A 12166-nucleotide genomic window follows, 5' to 3' on the forward strand; every position below is an offset into this window, starting at 1 on the left:
TGTACTCACCATATCAGTTGGGGGGTCCTTCCTCTGTGGGTCAGCTGTTGGGGATATACAGACTGTTACTCTACAGCCTACTGAAATAAAACTTCCAAGTCTACAGTTTGATAAATGAATATTCACCTTCTAGGATGCACAGCAATCGTGTTTTCTCTGGGGCTGTGTGGAAACCAGCAGATCATACTGCCAGGCCTTCTTTAATACAAAATATATCACAGAGCAGACTTTAAATTAAAATTATCTGAATGCATTTAATGACTTCAAATTCTACCAGTTCTAAGCATACCCCATATTGGATTATACTCTCCTACCAACTTCAATGCAGTTGTTTCTCTGAACCTCTCACACTCAGGTGTGCAAAAATCTCAGCGAGCATGTTGCGAGGTCATGCAATGCACTACAACAGTACAACTAGCACCACAGCCTATCAGTTCGCCTTCGACCACTAAACAAACATGTGCTATAAATCAAGCTATAAATCAAAAGCAAGACAGAATAGCTTCCCCCACTTCAACAGCAGACAATGGGTGGACAGTTCTGCTCAGACAAGTTAGGATCTTAACAAAATTATAATTAGTAACAATCACAGGGGGACCAAACACTGATCAACTTATAACAGTGAGCACAGATAATCAGGGTATCCTCAGTGGATCCCCATCTTGGAAGAACCCAAAACAGTATTAACTCCCTCCCGAAGAGAAGGGAGAAGCAGGAGAATGGCCAGAAGGAAATGCTTGAAGGCCATCTCCTGAACCACCACAGTACTGAAGGAGTACGGACTAATATATGATCCAAATGTTGTTGAAGATGTGAATTGATAACCAAAAAGCTATAACATGAGTGTTCACAATGGAAACTTTTTAAAGCAAGAACTGGATGCAGACACACCTCTAGTAAGTGACTTCTGACAACAATGTTTTCCAAGTTTGCGAAGTAACTGTTAGCCCCTCTCTCCCTGATGAGCAGTAGAAAAGAGATATTCTGCCCTCTGGAATTTATGCACTCATTTCATAAAGCAGTCAAGTTCATGGTGAGAATCCTGGCTGCTACGAGCGGTTTCTACCCTGGATTCCACCCCAAAAAGAACACCAGGCAATAACAGAACATTTTCAGGACAATGCATCTCATGTAGAAATGACTATCCAGATCCTCTGCTGATGCTTACATTTCTGCCATTTTTGTTTGTGAAATACTCTGCACCTTACCCAGACTTGGTCAATATAATCAGTGCACTAACCCAGTAAATCAATATACATACAATAAAATAAAAATCCAGAGACAAATAATAGTAAGACTACTTGCAAAATTGAATACAAGTGTGGCACAAAACATATTTTGTGCCTCTGCAACCACAGAGAGGTTTGCCTGTGAAATATGGGAAATTTCAGTGGTCATTTACAATAGAATTTAGTGACTCTTCATTACAATAGATTTGGGGATTTTCTTCTCTTGAAGATAAAAGTGGTTGAAATAACCATAGTGGAAATAAAAATGGTTGTAATAACCAAAGTGAATTCTCAAAGCAATAAGATTTTATCAGAATTCTGCCAACAGGAAACATGCTATTTTAAATGGGCAGTAAGAGTACATTAATTTGAATCTTTACCAGATAGATTCCACAGCAACACTGCTTGAAAAGTAAAGTGACACGTTCATCAGGGAGGGATACATGACTGAGGAAACAAGAAGCAAAAGTTTAATGGTACCCGAACCTCAACAAATCAGACTTCATTTGCTATAGTCTGTAATGTTTTATATAATTAAGTAAATGTTGTTCGGTGGTCAATAGGAATGGAAATTAGGCGATCACTGGTAGGTTATTACAAACTATTATGTCAAAAAAATCTAGTATAGTAACAGATAATTATGCAAGAATTTTATACACTATTTTTACATGCCAGATGTTTAGTGATTTGTAACTACAAAACTATGAGCTAATAATGGATTACATACTTGACAAACAAGGGAATTTACATGGGCTACATAAATAAACTACAATTGCATAATTCGTACCTATCTGTAACAGTAGGTATTTGAATTTCTCACCGCTTCAGTGACATTTAACCTAGTACTGGCAAACTAAGTTCAAACTCCCCCGTCTCTCTGCCTGTGACGGGCTGATTGGCTGAGCATATCCTGAGAGGGAAGCCTACAGCTGTCACAAAAAATCATAGGAGGTTACTAGTCTAACAGCCCCAGGGTCCTTACAAGCTTAGCCAAGTTCAACCCATGTGCTCAAGGATGTCTGGTTCAAGTTGACACTAAATTCAGCACCTACTGCCCCTGTCCAACAGGGACACAGGTGGAACTCCCGGGGAGAATTTCCAGCTAATAAGGCTAACATGAGGTTTTGTTGAATAGGAAGCTTGTTTCAAAGAATGGGCAACCTCAGACAAATCTGTCTCTCTAGCAAGTTCTGTTGATGTCACATAACAGATTAAAGGTTCTTTGAGTGAGTGACTCATGTGCCATTTGACTTGTGAAGTCTCATCCAGACTCTGCTACACTTTGCTGTGAAGGAAAGGTTAGTTTGCTGTTATTTTTTGTATTTCTGTATTGCCTTTCTATATTTTGAATACTGTAGTTTGTTTTCTTTACCTTGTGTTTTGCTTGCATTCTGTTTAACAGCATATTAAAACTTCAAAAGAGACCACAGCTCTCTCTGTTCTGAGTTGCCCGCCTCTTATGTTAATCTGACCATATATCTCATTTCTCTCTACTTTCACTGGCTTATGTGAGTAATCACAAAACCATCACTTTTGAAATCCCACCCCTTCAATTATTTAAATTTATTGGCCATCCTACAGTATTTCATAGTACCAAAATACAAAAGTAACCACCCCTTTCAGTCCATCTTGCTGTTTTAAAAATAGTAACTCTCCACTAAACCTTAACTTTTTAAACAGGTAAAACTCAAGTTATCTACTTTCATATCTAACTTCTCTAGTGCACACTGCAGAGTGCATTCTTTTCAATCTTACCTTTAAGCATCCCTGTTACTAGCACTTTCTCTAATACCTAAAAAGATCATCTCTACTTGACTCCAAGTAGACTTTTCTCTATCTGTTAAACCTAGCACTTGCTCCTACAGTACTTATTACTTTGATACGGCACTCTTATAGATAGCACCCCAAAAAGGCAAACCCCCATTTCTCGGTCACTCACGTCCCCCGGAATCTCTTTTAAAGTTTTTTTGTCTAGTCCTTCTAGCATGTCGAGGGATCAGTTGCTAGTGTCCTCTCCTGCTCAGCTGGTGAACCTGGGAATATTGAGGCAATGTTACAATTGCTTCATGTACACAGACAACCCTCTCCTCCTCCCACAAAACACAAATACATGCGAGAGATGCAACTATACGGCCAAACTGGAGGCTGAGCTCTCTCAACATAGGACTGGCAAGACCAGTCAGGAGGAGAAGGTTACCACACACACTATAGACCCAGTCTCACATAGTACCATCACAACCTCAAATCATACACATAAACACACAAAGACATACTCGGCTCTGATCAAAAATCTACCAAAACAGCAGAGGCCACCAAAGCAGACACCCAAACAACCACCACCTCAGAACACAACACCTGCAACACATAGACCTCACAGTCAGAGTGTCAAACAGTCACAGCCCTTAAGGCCAAACACAATGCCAGACACACTAGTCATTGGTGACTCCATAGTCAGACACACTGACGCCCCGCCACCAGACTGAGTAAGGAGAAGGTCACAGTAAGCTGCCTGTCGGGCGCTAGAATCCGCCACATAACGCAAGCACTCAGGTCTCTCAACAGCAGGTACAAATATGACTCAGTCATTGTCCACGCTGGTGTAAACGACCTGAGACGCACCTCCTTGGACTACATGAAAAGAGACATTGAGGAGCTCTCTGATTATGTAGCCCAGGCAGGTATGACCCTGACCTTGAGCAGTATCCTACCTTCACCAAGAATGATGCCACAATACAGAGATAAGATGATCAGCTTTAACAATTGGCTTAAACTCTGGTGTCATTCAAAGGGGATCCAATGTCTGTCTGCCTGGGATGACATGCTGGACAAGCCACGCTGCTTAAGGGACGGCTTGCACCTGTCACCCTGGGATTCCGGATATTGGCAAAGGCTCTTGCCACCCCATAGTGCCTTTTTAGGCAAGGCTCAAATTCTAAACCTACCACCCTAGAACACAAAAAGGAAAAAACTAAGGGTAATGCTGCTCAATGCCAGAAGTCTAAATCTCAAAATGCACGCACTCGAGGCCCTTCTCAGTATGGAGAACATCGATGTCTGTGCAGTGACAGAAACCTGGTTCAAGGCTCCTGAGAGCACCCCAGCACTATCAGGTTTTACCTCTTATCATGCATTCCAGCCCCAAAATCCGGACAATACCAAGAAAGGAGGGGGTATCCATATTCATCAAAGACACCCACACCTCAAGACTGGTGGCAACGCACGATGCATCGGAGACCATCCAGGTGCAATTAACCATAGGCAAGACTGCTCTGCAAATTGTAGCATGTTACAGGCCACCCTCACAAACTCAGGAACCTCACATGGCCTTCCTGAAAACACTAGAGGGGATAAATGTATCACCAAACACCATCATACTAGGTGACTTCAATTACCCTAATATAGACTGGGAACACTACTCAAGCCCAAACACCCTAGCCCAAAAGTTCCTGGAATTCATAAACTCAAATGCCATGGAACAACTAGTCACCATCCCCACAAGAGGAGAAAACATACTTGATCTCATCATCACGAACATGGGAGCACAATGTTCAACACCGAAGTATACCCCTCACTGGTGAGATCAGATCACAAACTAATCTCGCTGGAGGTCCTCATCCCACCCCCACCTGAAATAAAAATGACCACAGTAAAGAACTTCTCGAAAGCCAACTTCACACTTCTAAAGACTAGTGTGGTCTCCTTTAAGGCCCCGAGCCGACGGAAAACAGTACTCAAGCCGCTGAATCACTTACAAATGCCTTCTACCAGCACCTGCAGGACTGCATGGATAAGGCAATCCCAAGCAAAACAAAGACTCTTTGTACCAAAGGCAAGCGTCCACTCTGGTGGACCCCAGCCATAAACAAACTCTACAACAAAAGGAGGAAGCTACTACAAGATAGAGCAAAATCCTTAAAAGGTAAGACACCCTTGATCACTATAAGTAAAAAACTAAGAGCTCTCATAAAATCATCCAAAGCAAATTTTGAGAGAAAAATAGCTAAAGACTCAAAAGACAATCATAAGGCCTTCTTTAGCTATGTTAGAAACCTGGGAGGAAACTCCCAGATATGCTCAGAACTAGTTCAAAATGATGTGAAGATTACTGATCCTACAGACATTGCCAACATACTGGCTGACAGGTTCAGTGCAAACTTCTCCCCCCCCAAAAGGAGAGATATCTATACCAAGCGATTGCAGCCCCCCAAACATCTCCAACGCCCAAGTGAGAACTGCTCTCTCCAAAGCAAAAACACAGCATCCATGGGACCTGATGGTGTCCCCGGCTGTGTGCTCCACGAACTCAACGAGGAATTAAACCCACAGCTAGGACAGCTGTTTAATCATAGTCTTACCTCTGGATACGCACTCCAGGAGTGGCACACTGCAACTGTGGTCCCACTTCACAAAGGCGGTGCCTCCACCGACCCTGGAAATTACCGCCCATTAGCTTGACAAGCCTTATCTGCAAAGCCATGGAGAGGATCATAATGGACCTCATAAATAAAGACATAGGGAATTTTCAGACTTTGGATCCATCCCAGTTTGGCTTTGTCAAAGGCAGATCATGCCTTCTAAACTTGGTTGACTTTTTCAAACAGTCACCAAAGCCATTGATGAGGGAAAGGCAGTCCATACAGCCTACCTCGATCTGGCGAAGGCCTTTGATACAATACCCCACTCGGGTATCATTGAAAACTCATCAGCTTAAATGTTAACCCATACATCACAAGATGGGTTGCAAACTGGCTGAGTGACAGAACCCACAGGGTCAGAGTTGCTGGCGCCATGTCAGACTCGAAGCCTGTCACAAGTGGTGTACCACAGGGCTCAGTCCTGGGCCCACTCTTGTTTGGCATCTACTTTTCCAAGTACAAGCAAACACAGGAGGGTTATGGCTGACAAAGTTTGCAGATGACTGCAAACTGGGCCATAGTAGAAAACACATCTGACACAGATATCCTTCAGAAGGGTCTCACAGAAACAGATAACTGGTGCCAGAGCCATGGCCTAAAGTTAAATGCCTAGTCATACCCTTCGGGAAAAACAAGGTTACCCCTAGCTACCAAATAGGTGGCAATCCACTGAGTACAGAAGAAGTTATCAGGGACCTGGGGACCCAGGTTGATAGTAGTCTGTCATTCGACACCCATGTAGCTAAAGTAGTTAGGAAGACCTTCTACATTGCCCACCTTATCATGAAGGGATTCTCATCTAGATCAAGGGAGGTCATAGTCTCCCTATACTCATCACTCATCAGACCAATGATTGAGTACAATGCCCCATTCGGAATGTATCTGACCCGACACTTGCAGCAGCTGGAGAGGCCACAAAAGTTCCTCACCAAAAGGATAAAGGGTCTCAAACATCTGTCCTATGCTGCCCGACTGAATGAACTCCAGCTCTATTCAGTCGCCACCGCTTGCTCAGAGGTGACCTTTGCCTAACATACAAGGCCATGTCAAACCCAGATTTGATGAATATGCTTCACCTCAAAAATCTAGATCCGTCAGAGCCACAAGGGCGGAGACTTAAACCTCGACACGGCTATTAATAGGACGTGCTGGAGGGATAGATTCATCACCCAAAGACTCCCTATGCTGTGGAATAAAATCCCGGTATATGTGAGGCAGAGCACCTCGCTGGCCTTGTTCAAGAGAAATCTTGACCAATGGATGGGAGATCGCAGATATACCCCAGGGATTACCTCAGTGTCACTGCTCAACAGAGGCACAGCAAAATAATGGGTATAGTTCCCCATACTAAAGGGGTGGCGTAAGCCACAAAACTATGGGCTAGGCTTGTAAATGCCCTCGGGCAGATAGCCTAGTATGAACCTATGAACCTATGAACCTATGAATGTGCATTTCCATTAAAGCTGGGTCAGAGACTGTTCAATATGCAAGGCACAGGTTGCCTCTGAGCTGTCTGTACAACACAGAGTAAAGGGACAATGACGTCAGTTTGTCCGCATAAGACAAATCTTGAAGATCCTGAATTTTCTTTGCAAGGAACATTTGTAGTCTCTCCATTTGCGCGGGTGTTTGGAAAGGATCATACCAAAGGCAGTGATGTATTACTGGCCTGATGAGGGAAGAGTACAGGGGGCTTATAACCTCACTTTCTGGAGGCAATGCCCTTATGAGATGAGCAATATAAAATGCTCTTCTTACCACTGTGGAGACATGGTGATTGAAGTTAAGGTGTTGACCTGTGTGCCCAAATCTCTCACCACTGACTGTGTGCTTAGGTTATTGCTATTGATGTGGCAGCTTACAGGATTACCCCCCCCCCCTTTTCCAAAGGAGATGATGAACTTTATGCAAAATATTTGGAACCAGTCTGGGCAAGACCTTCATGAAAGATGCTGATATTGCAGGGGTTTCAATGATCGCTCCCAGTATGAAGTCATCAGCAAATCTCGGCCAGAGTCCTTTAATTCTAGCCTGTATTTTGGAGAAGTAGCTTCTGAATAGCAGAGGTCCCAGAAATTATCCCTGTGGAACACCACTGGTTACAGGTCTGCTGGAGGAGGTGGAATCCCCTATTTGGACTGTATGAGAGAGTTCCATTAGTAAGCCAGTTTGCAACCCACCTGACAATATATTGGTTGATACCCAGCTAGATGAGTTCATAAATAATGCTTGAGTGGGGAATTGTGTCAAAGGCAGTGGCCCAAATCTAGGTAGGCCATATGCACAGCTTTGCTCTCATCTACAGCTTTGGTGACTGTCTCTAAAAAGTCCATCAACTTTAAAAGGCATAATCTCCCCTTAAAGACAAACTGGGTGGAGTCGAGCGTTTGGAGATTATGGACCTTATTAACAAAGATATAGGTAATGATTCATTCCATGGTCTTGCATACAAGGCTGGTCAAGCTAATGGGTCTATAGCTCCCGAGGTCCATCGATGCACCACCTTTGCGCAAAGGGGTGATGGTAGCTGTTTTTCATTCCTCTGGGACGAAACCAGTGCTAAGGCTGCGACTGAAAAGCGTGCCCAATGGTGATGTTAATTCCTGCTTTAACCCATGTAGAATTAATAACTAAACACAGAGTGATACAAATCTGGTAACATTCAAACCAGAGAACAAATGTGCCAGAACCACGACTAGCTCAAAAACCTTATTCACACATATATGCAAGTAAAAACTTTCGCAGTAATAAAGTTTTGGGGTACTTGTGGTTCCGGAACATTATTTTTCTACATTAACCCATGTAGAACACAGCCCGGGATACTGTCTGGTCCCATAGAGGCTGTGTATTTGGCCTTGGAGAGGGCATTTAAGACCTGCTCCTCAGAGATACTAGGTGGGGTACAGGTGTTAGGGATGCTTTGGGATATGTATGGTGGGGACAGGGGAGTGAAGCTTTCAATGAACCTGTCACCAAACAGGTTTGCTACATCCACAGGTTGTGTGTGTGTGTGTGTATCTATATATATGTATGTATATATATATATATATATATATATATATATATATATATATATATATATATATATATATATATATATATATATATATATATATATATATATATATATATATATATATATATATATATATATATATATATATATATACACACACACACACACACATATATATATACACATATACGTATCTATATATCTATATCTATATATACAAGTACCATTAACAAAGAGTTCAGTGCAAATTTGGGCCTTACCTTTGAGGATATGGCTGTAACTAAAGCACACCGTGGTTATCCTTAGTTATGGAAGCTAATCTAATCTAGATTCATAGTTAGCTTTGAAGGACTTCACTAGGAGTCTTAGTTGTTTGTTTAAGTTGAGGAGGGAGTGTTTGCAGTTTTGAGACCATTCCTTCCTACTCCTGGACAACAATTTCTTTCTCCTACTCTATAGTTTATTAATGGCAGTTGTCCACCAGGCAGGTTTGTTTTTCCTTTAAGATCTTGCTTTCGTTCGGTCATGTAAGGCAGAGATAATACAAGTACAGGTGCTCATATAAAGCATTGGTGTATAACTTAGCATAGGTGTCTGTTCCATCAGTGGGGGGAGGGGCTATTAAGCTATTTATGTTGTCAGGCAAGAGGTTGTAATTGGCCTTGGAGAAGATTTTTAGTCCAGTTGTTGCTGGGCGGGGGGGGGGGGGGGTGTTATAATTACTTCTAGTGAGAATTATTCTTGGTCAGATCTCACCAGGATCGGCCACACACTGGGGGTGGTGCAGCGGTCCCCATTTTGGTGAGCACCAGATCCAGGATGTTTGAGCCCCTTGTGGGCGTGTCCTCCAGTTGGTCCAGGGCACTGGAGTTAACGAAGTCCAGGAACCTTTGGGCAAATGAGTTAGAACACGTAAAATTTACCCAGTCAATGCATGGGTAATTAAAGTCACCCAAAACCAGGGTGTTTGATTGCATCTTGATTGACTCAAGTAGATTCAAGTAGGCTGAGTGGATGTCCTGATTCATGGAGGGAATGCTATAGCTGGCAATGGCCTGAAGAGGGGTCTTGCCTACAGTCAATTGCACCTGAAGTAATTCATGGGAATCATGCTGTTTAACCAATCCATATTTACCTTTAAATGAATACTGATACACCATGTCCTTTATTTCTCACACATTCAGTTTGTGGTCTGAACATGTGGGAGGAAATGTAACCTGGTATAGCTGGGGTGCTCTCCGCAGCCTTAAACTAGGTCTCAGTGACTGCACAAATGTTAGTATCTTCCAAGGTGAGGACTGCTTCCAATGAGTGCAGTTTCTGGTTTAGACTCCTAGCTTTTAGCAGCATAACCTTGACGTTGTTTTTAGGGGGTATTTTTATGTTGGGAATTTTGTTATTGTGACATTGCCTAGAAAGACACTGTGGGGGTGGCAAGAGCCTTAGCCAGTAACCGAAATCCCAGGGGTGACAGATGAAGACCATCTCTAGCAAAGTATCGAGGTCCATCATGTCATCCCAAGCTGACAGTACTGGATCACCTTTAAATGACACCAGAAACTAAGCCAATTGCTGAAGTCAATCATTTTTTGTTTGTAGTGATGTATCATCCTAGGCAAAGGTAAAATGCTGCTTAAGGCTAGGGACATACCTGCCTGAGACACAGAGAGCTTGGTCATGTCTCTTTATATAGTCCGCTAAGGTAAGTCTCAAGCCGTTCACACCAACATAGACGATGACAGAGTCATAACAGTGCCTGTTGAGAGACGTGTCTGTGTGATTTGGCGGACCCTGGCACCTGACAGACAGCTGACCGTGACCTTTTCCTTATCCAACCTGGTGAGGGACATCTGTGTGTCTCACAACTGAGTTGTCTACGACTAAGAGATTTGTTTTTGTGTTATGCCTTAGTGGCTTGACTGGTGAAACACTGGTGTGTGCTATATTATGTGTACTATGTTCTGCAGAGGATGTATTATGTGAATAGTGTTTGTGAGGTTTTTAGGTAAGCTTCTGGTAAGGACCTCCACATATGTAGGTTTATGTGTTGTTGGTTTGGTAGGTAGAGGAGGTGAGGTGTGCATGCTGACAACCTGCTTAGTATCAGATGAACTGACTGGTGAGTGAGAGCTTGGACTCTAGTTCTTAATAAAGATGCCTCTCTCACATACTGAATTTGTGTAGACTAGAAGTGGGTTATCAGTGTATATGAGGCAATTGCTACATTTTCTCGGGATGCCCATGTTGATCAGGCTGGCTGGGGAAACTGTGGAAAATTGTCCTTCCATAATGCTAGGTAAGTTGATGGAATCAGAAAACATGGAGAGGACAGGAAGGCCCAGGTAAAGTACAAGACAGAAGTGTAGAAAAAATATGAAGGGTTAGGTTGGCACCTCAGGAGCTTCGCTGAATGTATCACCTGTCTCTGAGGGACAATCATGAGAACTCACCAATAGAGTACCAGTAGAGTACTAAGGGAAGTGTTTGCATCTATATCAGCCAATGGTGCCCACTGCACAAACCCAGAGAGTTTCTGTAGCAAATGAGACCAAACTGATTTAAACAAATTAACCAATTAAAAAAAGCTCAAAACTGAGCCCTCTTCCAGCACCCTTCAATCAGATGAGTTCTAACTGCAAACTCCTGTCACTAGGGTGCAGGAGAACCCTCTCCAACAAAATATGGCTGGGTTTATTGCTCAAGTTATAGCAAACAGAACTAGATTCAGCAGGTCTAAATCTAGTCTATGCTACGGCAAAAAAAGTGCAACAATTTCAGGGAAAAAAGTTCAAAATAAGGAGATCTAATAAGCCTTCAACCAGCAATTCCCAGCTCAGAAGAGCAGAGGCTATGCTCTTCTCCCACACGAGTGTAGACCACAAATCTTCTTTATGTAAAATAACTAGCCTGACGCCCAAGTGCTTAAACCAAAACTAAGAGGCTTAAAATAATGGTTATGGTTTAATCAGGCTACTAACTAGCATTAATAAATGCAGTAGAATAAATGCAATTGAACACTTAAGCAGCAAAAGCAAACTAAAGTAAAAAAGTAGAAAGAAACACAAATACAGTAAAAGCAGCTAAATAAAGTGCAATCTTTTTTTCACCTCAACAAAGGAGGAGACTAAGCTACCTAAAGCCAGGATCTATCAAGAGTAAATTTGCAGCCAGTTTCAATATCATATATAAACAAAATCCAACAACTGAATCAGAGGTTGAAACCTACCTCACATCTGGGATAATGATTGGAGTATGTTGCCATTAAGGCAGTGGGGAATTTAAACACCTAATATTACAGGTAATTAGAACTTAAGCAACTGTACTATATTAGTTATTCCCAGAACCTCAAATCACATTTTCTGAAGATTTCCAAAGCTTACTGTACCTGGGAGGTGGAAATAAGGATCCAGAGGCCCAAGAAGAATAGTCCTAGCAAAGACTACTTTGGACCTTGAAAAGAAATCCCATTTGTAGTGCCTTGTGAAGGTATGAACACAGAACCAGAT

At 42.5% G+C, this 12166-nt stretch overlaps 1 protein-coding gene across 1 annotated transcript in view; it reads right to left on the bottom strand.

Annotated features, from left to right (window-relative positions):
• The window catches only part of MKNK1 (MAPK interacting serine/threonine kinase 1), a gene marked incomplete in the record, with an annotated part of 837567 nt that overhangs the window by 690675 nt on the left and 134726 nt on the right, over nucleotides 1–12166 (bottom strand).

Source organism: Protopterus annectens, chromosome 10.part0, assembly GCF_019279795.1.
Source record: "Protopterus annectens isolate FY-2018-M chromosome 10.part0, PAN1.0, whole genome shotgun sequence".
In the NCBI taxonomy this organism is placed as follows: Eukaryota; Metazoa; Chordata; order Ceratodontiformes; family Protopteridae; genus Protopterus; species Protopterus annectens.